The following is a 14478-nucleotide window of genomic DNA, read 5'->3' on the forward strand; positions in this document are numbered from 1 at the left end:
AGGATAGTTCTAAAAATAATCCTTTTCAAATTATAATAAATAATAATAATAATAACATAATGCATTTTTATATCCTTGCATCTTATTCTCTCATCTTAAATATCAGTAGACTGTTGGCTAAGGTATGTACAGATTGAATGTCAATCATCTTTCAAACTAGCAGTTAATTTTATCTTCTTATTGACAGACAGCACAAATGTCCATATTTTGAAACCTTATGTCTATCAACAACAGGAAAGAGAAAACTCATTTATTTATATACACTTTGAAAGCTATGTTGCCAGTCTGCAGCAGAGTTATTCAGCTCAAGAACTGCTCTTAATTTATAGTGGAGGATTCACTCAGTATTCGGAAGGTTTATTTTAAATACATTGTGCTCCAATCTTAAACAGGTAAAGAGAGTCAAAAACAAAGATGTGAGTGACATGCTTTCTTTAACAAACTTTTTCTGAGTACTGTCATCTTTGCTGATTTACTTAACAAAGTCAGATATTGTAGCTCATCTTGAGACTTCTGAATCTAGATATGCAGACATTATCTCTGCCACTGTTCTTAAGAATTGGATATAATTTATTTCAGAAGACCTTACCATGCTGAAAATCAGAATCCCTTATTCAGTCAGGTGTCTTCTATTTTATGTCACTGAGGCTTTGCAGATAGGAGCTGAAGAGCTGAGTTTATGTAGGTTGTAGCAATTCAAGGACTCTTCAGTCTGAGCTTTACTTTCTTTTCTATTTCAGAAGTGACTGTGAAGTGCCGTTGAGGATCACAATTAATGAACAGTGGGGAAAAGGTGCTGCATTTTTCAAACTGTTCAAAATGTAAATACTACAAATTCAAGCTGAGACTTGGAAGAGAAGCTTTTTTATTTTATTTTCTTATTTCTGTCCCTTGTGCAGAATCCAGAAAATTTAACTGTGGGTAGATTCCTAAGATTGTTCAACTTACAAAGCCCTCAAAGGCTCACAAATGCTTTGCCATAGGATGTGGTTTCTATCTTTTAAGACAATAGTGGAATGTCAGTATTGGGGGCACTTGGATAGACTCCCACTAATAAAATGTGAGAGGCACTACCATAAGCAAGTTTGTTTTTAATAAACACACAGATTTAGCACCTGCTCACATGCTATTAGAAGCATTGTGCTTGAGCACAACACTTGCACGGTTGGCTTGCACCATACATGCCTCCCAGTCCTCTTGATGCCTTGGCTGCTGCATGTTTCCTCTTGTGCGTCACAACACCAATCCTTTGAGGAAGTCACACCAAGACTGACATCTCCTTGCTCATAGCACAGTTTGAAGAGCCTCCCTTCTTGCTTGAACCAGAAGGGAGATGAGAGAAAATTGTGGCTGACCAGTGTTTGTGTTTTCACCATGAGGTCTGTTGCTCTGGGGTGCAGAGGCACTCTGTGGGCATGTGCAGCACAGGGATCCTGGACATAAGGCTGCAGATGAGCTGCACGCCAGGTGTCAGTAGAGCCTGCAGAGCAGAGAGTTGTTTCCAGATGTATCCTCTTCCTCCTCCTTGCAGCAGTGATACCTATTCATTGTGTGCTGCTGAGACGCTCATGGCTCTGTGGAGCCAGAGACAGATGTTGGTGGTATGGCAGTAGAGGTTTGACCTTCTCACCAATATCCCATTACATGTAGTTGCTGTGTGAGAGATGACAGCAGAGGGGCAGCCTGATAAAATAGCACTTGACATGAAAGCGTGTATGAATCAAAGGTGTGTCACTGAATTTCTCCATGCAGAAAAAACAGTACCCATTAACATCCATTTCTGGAGACCAACCAGTGAATGTGAACATAGTGAGGCTGTGGGTGGTACATTTCAGCAGTGGTGACAGTGACAGTGGGTCACCTCCACTGGTGCAGATTTTGACTAGCGTGGCACGCAGGCTCTTGTTCATCCCTGGCAAAAATGCGTTGCCAATGGTGGTTACTTTTTCAAGATAGTATATGATAGCTGAGAATTCGTTCTATCACACCATATTACTGTGCTCATTGCATCTGTTGCAGTTTCCATGGAAATAAATATTACTTTTGGAGCAACCTAAGAAATATGCCAATCAGAAGTAAGGATCCTTTCGTCCCGTCATCATTAATTTTCTTATAATGATGTTTCAGAATTGAAATTGTATTATTGTAATGTAATAATCACTTTTTTCTTTATTTTCACCTTTTTCTATGATTTCTTTTAGATTAGATCTAAATAGTTCAGATTTAGAATACAGATCCTGCAGGATCAGGACCGAAGTTTATTAAAAACAATACAGAATGATTGTAAACATTCTCTTAAGGCCATTATGAGGTAACTAAATAATAAAATCTCTGCTTATGTGATGGAGAAATGGAGTAACAGACTTCTCCAAAACTGTAAAGTATGGATATGCTGCAGGATTAGAACACAGGAGCTTTCCTGGCCCCATGACCCAACCACCACCAATAAATAAGGCTGCTTCTCATTAGAGCTTAAATATAACTTGAGCTTTTGATCTTATACTGAGAAAGAAATCTGCCCTTGATTTAGAGATATATTTAGTAAGCTTGTGTTCCTTCATAAGTGATTTATGTCAAGCAGATTTATCACTCTGTATTATGTAAGAAGGAAGTTGACGTGAGATGCTTCATAACTTGTAATGGCAGAAAGGGTATCCCCATCCCCATTTCAGCCTTCATAGTACTGGATTTATATCTGGAGGAAATGTCTTTCTTTGGTTTTGCACTAATATATGCTCTTCCATCCATGTGTCGCTTAAATACAACTTACATCTAGTCATAAATCATTAAGGTTGGAAAGGACCTCTAGAATCATCAGGTCCAACCCCAACCCACTCCCACCATGCCCACTGACCGTGTTCCTCAGAGCCACATCTCCATGGTTCTGGAACACCTCTGGGAATGGGTACTCTTCTCTCCTGCTTCCTTGAGCAATCCTTCTCTTCTGTTGAAATAATGCTGTTGTAAATACTTTTCTTGCCAGATGCCCGTGTTCTGAAAGATTCTTACTCTTCCAATGATTCTTCAGTCTCTCTGCAGCAGCTTTTCTGAGAGCTCTGTTACACTAAGACTTGGTGTGATTGCATACTCAAGATGGCTACAGGTGGTTTCAGCTAATAGTGTGTGAAACACACCTTTTCCAGTGTACGTGGGAGCACTGGTTTCAGCTGCTCACTCTGTGTTTCAGTCCTACCGAGTATTTTTCTGTCACTTGTATTCATCTGCTTTTATTTCCACCTGTGTTCCAAGTAAAGACTTAAAGGAGGATATTGACAAGGAGGGCATTGTGAACATCTCAATCAGCGTAATTTCTTAAGCAGAGCTTTAATTCAAAAATGTTTGTTTCCAGAAAAGTTGTGTGAATTCAGCAGACTCAAGGGAGATTAGAGGAGTGTGTCTTCTCGTGTATGTTCCTGGAGTACAGCGGTTTGCACCAGCAGAGATCTCACTGAGCACATATTCATCTTGCAAGAGAAGTCATGGGGTGGAGTGGCAGCTCTGGCTTTCTGTATGCCTGGCAAAATAGAAAAACAGCACTGCATTTGACTTATCTCTAGCAATTGCTGTAGCAAACACAAAAATTGCTCAAAACAGAACGATCTATGAGCATCTCACAGGCCTCTCACCTTTATGCACTGAGAAAAAGGATCTCGACACAACAGTTTCAGGAGGTTTGATGTCAGTTTTAATGTGTTAGCAAATTACATAGCTGGGTTGAAGTGCAGAACTGCAGATTTCATTAACAGTTTCCAAGCTGTGAGTTTTCTTTACCAAGGATTTGCCATAGGTGAATTGTACAACTTCTGTGATTTTTGGTGTGTGAGCCTGGAACAGCTCATTCCATTCCAAGTGCCTGGGATTTTAGCAGAAGGTAGCTTCGTTTTCTTTTTTCCTTTTATTTTTTGGAATGTCACATTTGAATATTATATTAAATTTCTAAATATTAAGATCTTGAGGAGCACATTATATGATACAGGTGTTTGTAACCAGGGTGACTATAATCCTTTGTCCCCCTATACTTCCATTAGCTTAACAGATATGCAAAAACTAACATGGATAAATGATCAGATTTAAAAAAAAATATTTTGCAATGTTTCAATACACTCACTTCTATAGATTTGGATATGGTTGTCCTCTGCTGCTTTAAATGGGGCTCAGTAAATGCATTTGATTTTAATGATCTCTTTAGAATCAGAATGGCCTGGGTTAAAAAAGGACCACAATGATCACCTAGTTTCAACCCCCCTGCTATGTGCAGGCTCACCAACCACCAGACCAGGCTGCCCAGAGCCACATCCAGCCTGGCCTTGAATGCCTCCAGGGATGGGGCATCCACAACCTCCTTGGGCAACCTGTTCCAGTGTGTCACCACCCTCTGTGTGAAAAACTTCCTCCTAATATCTAACCTAAATCTCCCCTGTCTCAGTTTAAAACCATTCCCCCTTGTCCTATCACTATCTACCCTCATAAACAGCTGTTCCCCCTCCTGTTTATATGCTCCCTTTAAGTACTGGAAGGCCACTCTTAGATCACCCCAGAGCCTTCTCTTCTCCAAGCTAAACAATCCCAGTTCCCTCAACCTTTCCTCATAGGAGAGATGCTCCAGCCCTCTGATCATCTTAGCTGCCCTCCTCTGGACCCGTTCCAAGAGCTCCACGTCCTTCCTGTACTGTGTGCCCCAGGTCTGGACGCAGTACTCCAGATGGGGTCTCACAAGAGCTGAGTAGAGGGGGACAATCACCTCCCTCTCCCTGCTGGCCACCCCTTTTTAATGTAGCCCAAACACAGTTGGCCTTCTGGGCTGCAAATGCACACTGCTGCTTTAGTTGCTGATAGAATTGCAACTCTCCACCGTCGTTCCCTACAGTGTTTTGTAGTTAATGTTGAGAAGATACTGGGAAAAAACTTGTTACATCTCTGAATGATGGCCCGCTGCTCTGGGTTTGCTGATGTTCCTCTGTTTCAGCCTGCGAATGCTCAGCACTTCCAGTAGGGGTCAGGATGACATTGTCAGATATTTTGTAAACGTGCTGACCTGAATACGAGCCTTCCAACACTCCTTATTCGCACAGACAAAACCTTAGGGTGGGTTTTGCTTGTTTTACTTTTTAATATGCAGATAAAGCATGGTATAATTATGTTTGATTCCACGGGATTTTAGCCGCAACTTTGTAAAGTTTGATGACAAATGTGTCGAGTTTCTTGAGAAACGGTGAAGGTTGGGAGTAGAGGAAAGCAGCGGGAAGGAGGTGACCCTGAAGAACTAACGCTGCTATCGAGGTAAAGGTCTGTTACGCTGCGTGTGTTGGTACGAGGGGGCCTGCGAGATGGGGTTGGATCTGTTTCTAATTATCTACATGGAGCATGTGTATATCGGTATATACGTGCACACATGTATATACACGTATGTATGCATATAACACCTACACAGATGCACATATATGCACATACATGCCTATATTTTTATTCAAGGCTGTGCTGTGTATGCACAGCTGCAATACTTAAGCAGCCTTCTCTTGGCTGCTCATTTCTGCTTTGTCATTGTAGCGACGTGTCTTAGGAAAAAGAACAGACCTGGAAGGAAAAAAAGAAAACCCTGTACAACTGCAGGAAACGAAACGGGAGGATTTTTATGTTTATTTTCACACACACCAATTACTTGATCAGTTTTGTGGGATAGCCGTGCAAATAAAGGTACCTGTGCAATGTACCGGGCTGCTTGGAGAACAAGGGCTACCTGAGCTGCCATAGTGATTGAAAAGAGCTAGGGAACACTATACGTGTGTTTAAAAATGAAATCTTCTGGACTCTAGAACATAGTTTTATGCCTGGGGTAGATTTTGTGGCAGATTCTATAGTGCAGAACCATGAAGTACAGGTGGCCTCATTGCTGAAGTTCTCACTTCATGCTGTGGATTTGCTAGCACACGTACGAGGGCAGGTCACAGAATACTTCACGTCATTTATTTTGTACAGTCCACTGGTGGTGGACACTGAATCGCGTGTTTCTGTTTTCAAGCCTGCTTTGTATTAGGATCACAAACACACACATACTCATATGTGCTGTACAAAAGCAGTAATTGTGATGTATTGCACAACTTCTTGAGATTAAAAATTCCGGCATTCAGTCTTCCATGTTCTTACTGGCACACCATTTATTGGCACATCAGCAATTTACATGTGCACACAGACACAGCTCTTCTGCAGCAGTGCCTGTTCTTCTCTGGATTCCTCAACCAAACCTTCAGTGGACATCAGCTCCTGGTGCACTCATGAGTTGCTCTATTCAGAGACACTTCGTCTGTGTTCAAAAAGAGCTACAGCAGTCTGTTGTGTACTGCCCCTTTGACTAGCCATAAAATAGCTTAGTTCAGTTTCTGTAGGAACCACCTACAAAATACATGTAAAATTGAAGTTCCATGCTGCAACGTGGTTAACAGGAAAGAGAAGATGGTGTTTACCATCCCTGAGTATATAAAATGTTACGGAGGAAGATAAATAACCAAGGGTGAGGCATAATAAGATGAAAATGAAATAAAACCAGCTTTTCCTGATGTCTGCCTTAAATTATATTGACAGTAAGGGTTTTATCAGACTATGGCATACTTTCCAAGTGGAAGTGGTGAAAGTTTGTATTGCTGGTGACATTAATAGCTAGAATGGAAAAAAACCCACTCTGAGTGCTTATAGGAAAGGAATCAAAAAGTTCAGCAAGACATATGAGGTAGCTCAATTGGTGGTCTTAATCTACTTATTGTGACAAAATAAAACTAAATATCATGCTTTCTCTCTGCTGATTTAAGAATTATTTTATATTCACATTGATGTTTCCTCTTTTTATTGAAGGCAAAAGTACTGTGAAATCAAGCAGTTCTGGACTGAGTTGGCTGCAAAGGAAATAAAGCAATACTCTCGCACTGTATGCTCCTGAATTTATCACAGTAGGCAAAGGTAGCTTACAAATGGCAATGTCAGCTTACATTTTAGGAGATTAGGTTTTCTTACCAAAAAGAAGGTTTCTTTCTTGTAGTGATTCTTACCACCTGACCTAGGCCATGAATATATATTTACTTTCACAGAAATCCTCAGAGTCCTTCAGTGCACTGGGCATGTGGTACAACTGCTGGATAGAGAAAGGCAGCATTTCTCTACAGTTCAGGAATATTCAGCCCCTTAAGGTCAAGCTACTACTTCTGAGCTAGGAACGCTGTGTTCTGTGTCTTGTGCTGTGCTGGAGTAAAGATCCCTACAGACTGTCTGTTAAAACTCTCACCTTTAAAACTATCACCCAGGTTTCATGAACAGGTCTTGGTCTCTTGTATTACTCCATCTAGAACGCTGTCCATTCCAAAAGATACTGTGTATTTATACTTCCCTGCAGCATCCAGCAGGCCAGTGAGCAGGAATATGCATTTCAGCTTGGCCAACTTCTAATCTTGCTGGTCAAGTTCTCCTCTCTTCTTGACTGTTATTAAGTTTATGATACCTACTTTGTGAAAAACAGTGAGAAAAGTTGTAGGTTTTATTTGTTTGTGTTGTTGGTTTTTTTGTTTTTTTTTGTTGTTGTTGGGGGGGGGGTTGTCCTTTTATGCTAGTAGCTATGAGGCATCTAATTCTAGCTCATTGTTTAGAACGTGTAAAAGGGACAAGATCTCCCTTCCTAGTCAAAGCATGAAGTTAAGACTAATAGCAGAGAAGACATGACAGAAAGGGGAAAAAAAATCCACAATAAAACAACACAAAAAGGTACCATTAGCCGTAGTTAGCGTAGGTATTGCTGAGTAGTACTTCAGTACTGTTTGGCTTCCAAATTAAATGCAGAAATTTGATTAATACTTGATTTTTATCATATTTGTGAGTTTTTTCCCCAAGATTATTTTACTTTTTTTCTTATTCCTTTTCAGAGAACTCAAAAACTGCATTTTTATTATTAGTAGTAGTTTGTTGCTTGAAATCTAAATTGAAAATGGCATACAGCATCAAGTGAATAGGCACAGCTCCTTTCTATCCAGGGCTCTTATCCATAATTTGGAACATGACCTTTAGCATTTGAGATCCGCACAGTGCTCACCCTTCTGACCTCTGGTATCCAAATTGCATCTTTTGAAATTCTTCTCAAGACAGATTTTTGTTTCTGAAAATAATATAGGAAAATCATGAAGCAGTAGTCTCTCCTTATATGAAGAATATTTTAAAATTCAATTGATCAGAATCATTTAATATATCAAATATTTAATAAGAAAAAATTTATAAGCAAATGCCAACATTTTGATAGCAAGAACATCACAGCCGCTTTATGTTCTCTCCAGTGTAAACTGTTTGTCCTAAATTTTGAACATTTATTTAAGTAGGTTTTTTGTGGGAAATGGTATGAGTATAAAAAATATTGGATTCCATTGTACTTAAATCTTTGTTGAGCTCTGTCCTATTGTGTTTACTGTTGCCCTTTCCCATATGCTCCATATTTATGTGCACCTGCCTCCCAATTAAATCTTCATTAACATGCACATCTGCAGAAGCTCTACTTGCTTTCATCCCACTTAAAGAATTAGATGTTTTACACTATATACATTTCCAGCTTACTTTTTTTTCTGAACTTCCGAAAGTAGCAAAGAGATGGAAAATGCAGAAGTTGAAATTAACTTTGGGACTCAGTAGTCTTGTTAAATTTTGCTCTGACTTCTGTTTGTACTGATTTTTCATTTCTTTATATTCACTGTAAAAGTAAACATTATTATACAGTGGCATTATACAATTTTTGACCAACTGAATGCTGATTGGAATAGTTAATTTTCTTCCCAGAAAGCTCCTAGTTAGCAGAATCTCTTCAGAAGTCTCAAAATTGTGGGACTGATTACAATGGGAAGCAAATTATCCACTTCACTGCAGTGCTCAAAGAAAGTAAATTTACCTCTACTGCCATTAACACCATAAATAAATCATGTGCTCTACGCATGTTGTGTACATGTTCAAATGAACTTTCATTAAAAATCTGACTCGGTAACAAGATATAACAAATGCCCACTGGTATAATAATTGGTCTCTGTTCAATAATAGAGGCACAAAACTAATGCCTAAAATACAGAAGCTGAATTACTTGTTACTCCTAAGGAAAAAAAGAAATATAACCATTACTTCAGGTCACCACTGAGGTCACTGACAGCACAGCATGGGGGATTCAAGTATAGCAGCATGACTGCAACTAGCACATGGCTGTAAAAGATCTTTAGTCCCCACTGCTGCTATGTGCCTAAATTAGAAGCAAGCAAAGTAAAGAAAAAAAGATAAAGAAAAAAATGAAATTTAAAAAGAATGTTGGCCCTAATGTACACTGTTTCATGAAGACAATGACTGTTAAATTAGTTAAATCAAGAGTGGGTTGGTGGGCAGACTCCTCCGCCATCCATACACTGCTTTCTGTAATAATTAGATATGGTCCTGTTGTCCAACTGTAGTCCAGCTTTTATCATTCTTGGCAGACAGAGCAGAACAATGCTCTGGTACTTGACCTGCCCATAAAAACTTGAACAGGAAACAGCAATAAATAATCCACTCAGAAGGCCCTTGAGAAAAGTGTTGAACTTGGTTTCTTATAGGAATTGCATGCTAATCTGGAAGAAAGTATGGGACTTTTTCAAAACGTGAGCTTTGTATTGTTAGCAGTATTTTTTTTTTTCTATTTCTATTAAATGTCTCAATGGTAGCTTGAAATACAAATGTTTTGTATGTAACAGAGCTGAGAAAGGCTACAAAACTGTTTCCAATTTTATTCCACTTAATCAACATAGAAATCGACTTGCAGTGTGCACATACAAAACCAAGCAGTGTCTCCAACCCGCCAACTAACCAGCCCTCATATCCCTCTGAAATTGGTCCCAGACTCCTTCAGGTCTGGGCCCTGATTCGTCCTATTCAGCTCAACATGAAAACCTTGAGCCTTTTGCAATAAAATTAGAATTTTACCCCAATTTCTGTAGACTACTTCTTGTTTCTCAGAGCTGAAGTCCTAGAACTTGGCTAGCTAAGACAAGATGGCTTTATTGAAATTATTCAGTTGGCTTTCTGAAGTTGCATATATTTAAATATCAGGACAGTTATTCCTCCTAGCCAGAAATTCTATGCAGTTTTTTTCCAATTTCACAGGAGTGCTGTTTTTCAGGAATAAACAACAGTTTACATGAAGAGCAGATTGATACATTTTTAGTTCCTAGTCTGACTGCTGATCTAATTCCAGAAGTTGCAAAAACATTCATCTGAGGGACTTCAACATGAATCTTGTCTCAGAGAGGCATAGAAAAAATACTTTTATTTACTTGATTTTTTTTCCAGCTTATTTTCTGGAGAAAGGAGGACTTGCCCTTTGTTGAGAAGGATTTGCTCACAGATCATGTAGGCAGTCTCAACACCCACAAATCTGTGAGCCCTGACAGGATGCACCTATGAGTGCTGAGGGGGGTGGCAGAAGTGATTTTGAAACCACTCTCTATCATCTTTGAAAAATACTGGAGAATGGGAGAGGTGCCTGAGGACTGGAGGAAAACTAACATAATATCAGATTTCAAAAAAGGCAAGGAGAAGGAACTGGGAAACTAGGACCGGTGAGCCTCACCTCTGTCCCTGAGAAGGTGATGGAACAGCTTATCCTGAATGCCATCTCCAAGCAAGTGGAAGAGAACAAGGTTATCATGAGTAATCAACATAGATTCACCAAGGGGAAATCATGGTTGACCAAACTGATAACCTTCTATGATGTCATGACTGGTTGGATAGATGAGGGGAGAGCAATGGATATTGTGTACCTTGACTTCGGCAAGGCATTTTACATTGTCTCTCATAACATCCTCATTAGTTATCTTAGGAAATGAGGGATAGACTAGTGGACAGTGAGGTGGATTGAGAACTGGCTGACTGGCAGAGCTCAGAGGGTTTTGATCAGTGGTGTAGCTGGAGACCCATAAATAACAGTGTTCCCCAGTGGTTGACACTGGGTTCAGTTGTTCAGCCACATGCATCAGCACAGATTAGGGGCTGACCTGCAGAAAAGGAGCTCTGCAGAGAAGGCCCTAACTGTCCTCTTGGACAGGAGGCTGTCCATGAGCCAGAAGTGTATCCTCATGGCCAAGAAGGTCAATAGTGTCCTGAGGTGCATTAAAAGGAGTATGGCCAGCAGGTTAAGGGAGGTTATCCTCCCCCTGTACTCTGCTATGATGAAGTCACATCTAGGGTACTATGTCGTTTTTGGCTCCTCAGTTCATGAAAGTCAGGGAACTACTGGAGAGAGCCCAGCAGAGAGCCATAAAGATTATTAAGAGTCTTGAGCATCTCCCTTACTAGGCAAAGAGACCTGGGACTGTTTAGCCTGGAGGAGACTGAGAAGAGATCGTATTAATGCTTATAATTATCTCAAGGATGAGCGTAAAGTGGATGGAACCAAGCTCTTTTCAGTGGTGCCCAGCAACAGAACAGGCAAAGGGCGCAGACTGGAATTCAGGAAATTCCATCTGAACATGAGAAAGAACTTCTTTACTGTGAGGGTGGCAGAGCACTGGAAGAGGTTGCCTAGAGAGACTGTGGAGTCTCCTTCTCTGGAGATACTGAAGACTCATCTGGATGCTTTTCTGTGCAACCTACTGTAGGGAACTGCTTTAACTGAGGGTTGGACTAGGTGATCTCTAGGGATTCCTTCCAACCCCTACAGTTCTATGATTCTGTGATGATTGCCACTTACCTCTCACAAAGAGCAATCTTATCCCAGCTGCATACCTGCTGAGGGCTACCACTAGTGCTATCTCAGCATGCAGAATATTGCATTTAATTGTTTTACTGCTCGCTCTTTTTTTTTTCTTTTTTTTTTTCCCCCTCCATAAACAGGACCTATAGCTTGAATGACTTGAAATTTTGGTAATTCGTTTATTACATAGCCAGACTGAAATGCACAAGTGATTTGGTAGCAAAGACTGGTAAAGCCATTAAATTCTGCCTAGTAATTTATTGCTACGATGTTAGCATTGTCTATTTTTTTCCCCCAAATTTTCCATTTGTAGTGGAAATACTGACTCATGGCCTGAAACAGTGACTGAACACCTGGTAGGAAGGCAGGCCAACCCAGGGCAGCTTAGGTACAAGCAATGCAGCTGAATGACTGGAAGGGGTAGAACCAGGATCCACCCCTTCTTAGACCTCATTTTAAGGTTTCACAGTGGAAGTAAGGACATTTCATCTGAAGATCCCTGCCTGAGCACCTTACAGGCCTTCCAAAAGTAAGCATCTTCTTTCGCTTGTTTCTGTGTCCTTTGTTGTGCCTGAGCATATCCTCGCTCACTATGGTCTAGGATCTTGGTGCTCTGCTGTCTTCTTGTGCCTTCCACTGTATGACACCATTAAATGTTGAAAAGAGTTAAACTAGCGTTGTGTGGCTTTTGTAAACATCCAATCTTGATGTGTATATCAAATTTATTTTGTTGTGTGGTTTATTCTTATACCAAGTATTTATTTACCTACAATAAGTAAATAGGTAGGTGGAGCATGGTGTGCATTTATTTACAAATTTGCTCAGTTATTAACTATGCAAAAGTTTTTACTAATGAAAATTCTTTCCTATTGTGAATAATTAATACATTAAGTACACTTCAAATTCCTCCAGTAATGATACAATGACAGTTGCTTAGCTGATTTAAATGACACAGATGTAGTACTAATTATACACTTTAAATTGGCAGCAAACACAATTAATTTGTTGATTATCTAAAACAAAAGTAAACTTTTTTATTATAGTAATTTACTCTAATTTCTCACACAGCTGTTTTGTTTGTATAATATTTATGCATTTGACAAACCTACAAAGCGATATGCAATTAGACCTGTTTATCCATCACTGGCTGCCTTTTAACCAGAGGTCTTATGTGAGCAGCTTAAGACGACAGTATCAGATTAAACAAATCACCATGGTTGCATCTTTTAATTCAGATTTTTTTTTTTTTGCTAGTAATTTCTGTGGATTATTAAAAGGGAATTATTTTAATTTTACTTACTATTTTCTTTTTCTTTTTCTTTCTTTTTTTTTTTTTTTTGAAGCTACTTTACTGGGCTGTTGTTTGCCTGGTGGATTGATTGGCTGTAGGTTACTAAATCTGTTGGTGTTCAGATTGCAAATTCTTTTGGAAAAATAGGAAACCAAGCAAAACTCATTTGCTGACATTTTTTTTAACAACCTCCCCACCGCCCTCAAAACAAACAAACAGTGAAAACAATGCACAAAACAAAAACAACAACAACCTCTTCTCCAACTGCACTCAGGAAAGTTTCGAACTATTTCTCTATGGATTTAGAAAATCAGAGTGAGGACATTTATAACACTTTGTCTTCATTGGAGCATTAAAAATCTGCAAATGTCCATATCAAGCCCTTTTACTAAGTCATTAGTTTACCTATTTACTTACCAACTTAAGGGAACTTTATACTCGTGTCACTGAAATTTGTTAGGTGAATGGCCTCATTACTATAGTCTTTGAAGTCTCTCTTAAAATAGAATGGACAAAAAAAAAAAAGTTCTAATTGCTGCCTCTGGTGTAGCTCTTTAAATTGACCAGAGCATCAGGCTTTTAAATAATTTCCAAATGATCTGAAAGGATTTATTATGTTTGCTTTCAATGGGTATAGATGTTATAGCTACTGCTAGCTAGCAATGCAAATTTTGTCAGAACATGTAATATCCCCTGATCTGTGCTTTCCTTGCACTTGTTCTCTCTCGTTTAAAAAAAAACAACAAAACAAACATGTTTTTATTTTCCTCTGAATGACTTTAAGTCCGAATTTTGATTTTTGCCTGATGGGTGCAATCATGTATGGCTGTACAATCTGCATTTTAAAAATGAAAAAACACTTACTACACATACTTTTTTTTCCAGACTGTTAATTATTATTTCCCAGGAATTAATAATGTATCTGAGTGGAGAACTACTAAGAAGTATCCAGAATTTAGTTTCTTCAGATGCCGTCATTAGCTTTGTTAGTAACATTGGGTGCCAGTGCAGCAGAGTACTTACCAGCAAAGACAAATCTGGAAGAGATTCACCTCCACTCCCTCTCTAGCATGTTCACTTGCCCCTGTCACCTACCCCACCTAGAGCTCCAACCACTTGCCAAGAACTGTGCTTCCATCTGTCACTGTCATCTCAAACTTCCAAAATGTTCAAAAACAGAAATGCAACGCCCAAACCTCTACTAGATTTCTGGTGATTAACTGCCTATTCACTGAGGATACGTATTTATTTCTGTTTTATACAGCGTAGACATAACATTGCAGAAATGTTTGCTACCAATGAGTTTTCTCTTAATTTTTTTGCTTATCTTTTTTTTTTCTTTCCAGGAGGAAAAATAGGCAGTGGTGACTGTATAGGTATAGATGTGCAGTTGCTTAGGAAAAACTAAGATTTCCTTCAAAAAGTAGAAAACAGTGATTTCACCATGTAATCTCAT

The 14478-nt window shown here is 39.3% G+C and overlaps 1 long non-coding RNA gene across 1 annotated transcript; it reads right to left on the minus strand.

The window, feature by feature from the left end:
• Positions 1-336: 336 nt before the first annotated feature.
• On the minus strand, positions 337-14124 carry LOC121109513. Its single transcript, XR_005849578.2, has 2 exons — positions 14046-14124; positions 337-3514 (listed from the first exon to the last, which is right to left on the minus strand). It is a non-coding gene; the product is annotated as an uncharacterized LOC121109513 (long non-coding RNA).
• Positions 14125-14478: the final 354 nt, after the last annotated feature.

The sequence above is a fragment of the Gallus gallus genome, chromosome 1, assembly GCF_016699485.2.
Source record: "Gallus gallus isolate bGalGal1 chromosome 1, bGalGal1.mat.broiler.GRCg7b, whole genome shotgun sequence".
NCBI lineage: Eukaryota > Metazoa > Chordata > Aves > Galliformes > Phasianidae > Gallus > Gallus gallus.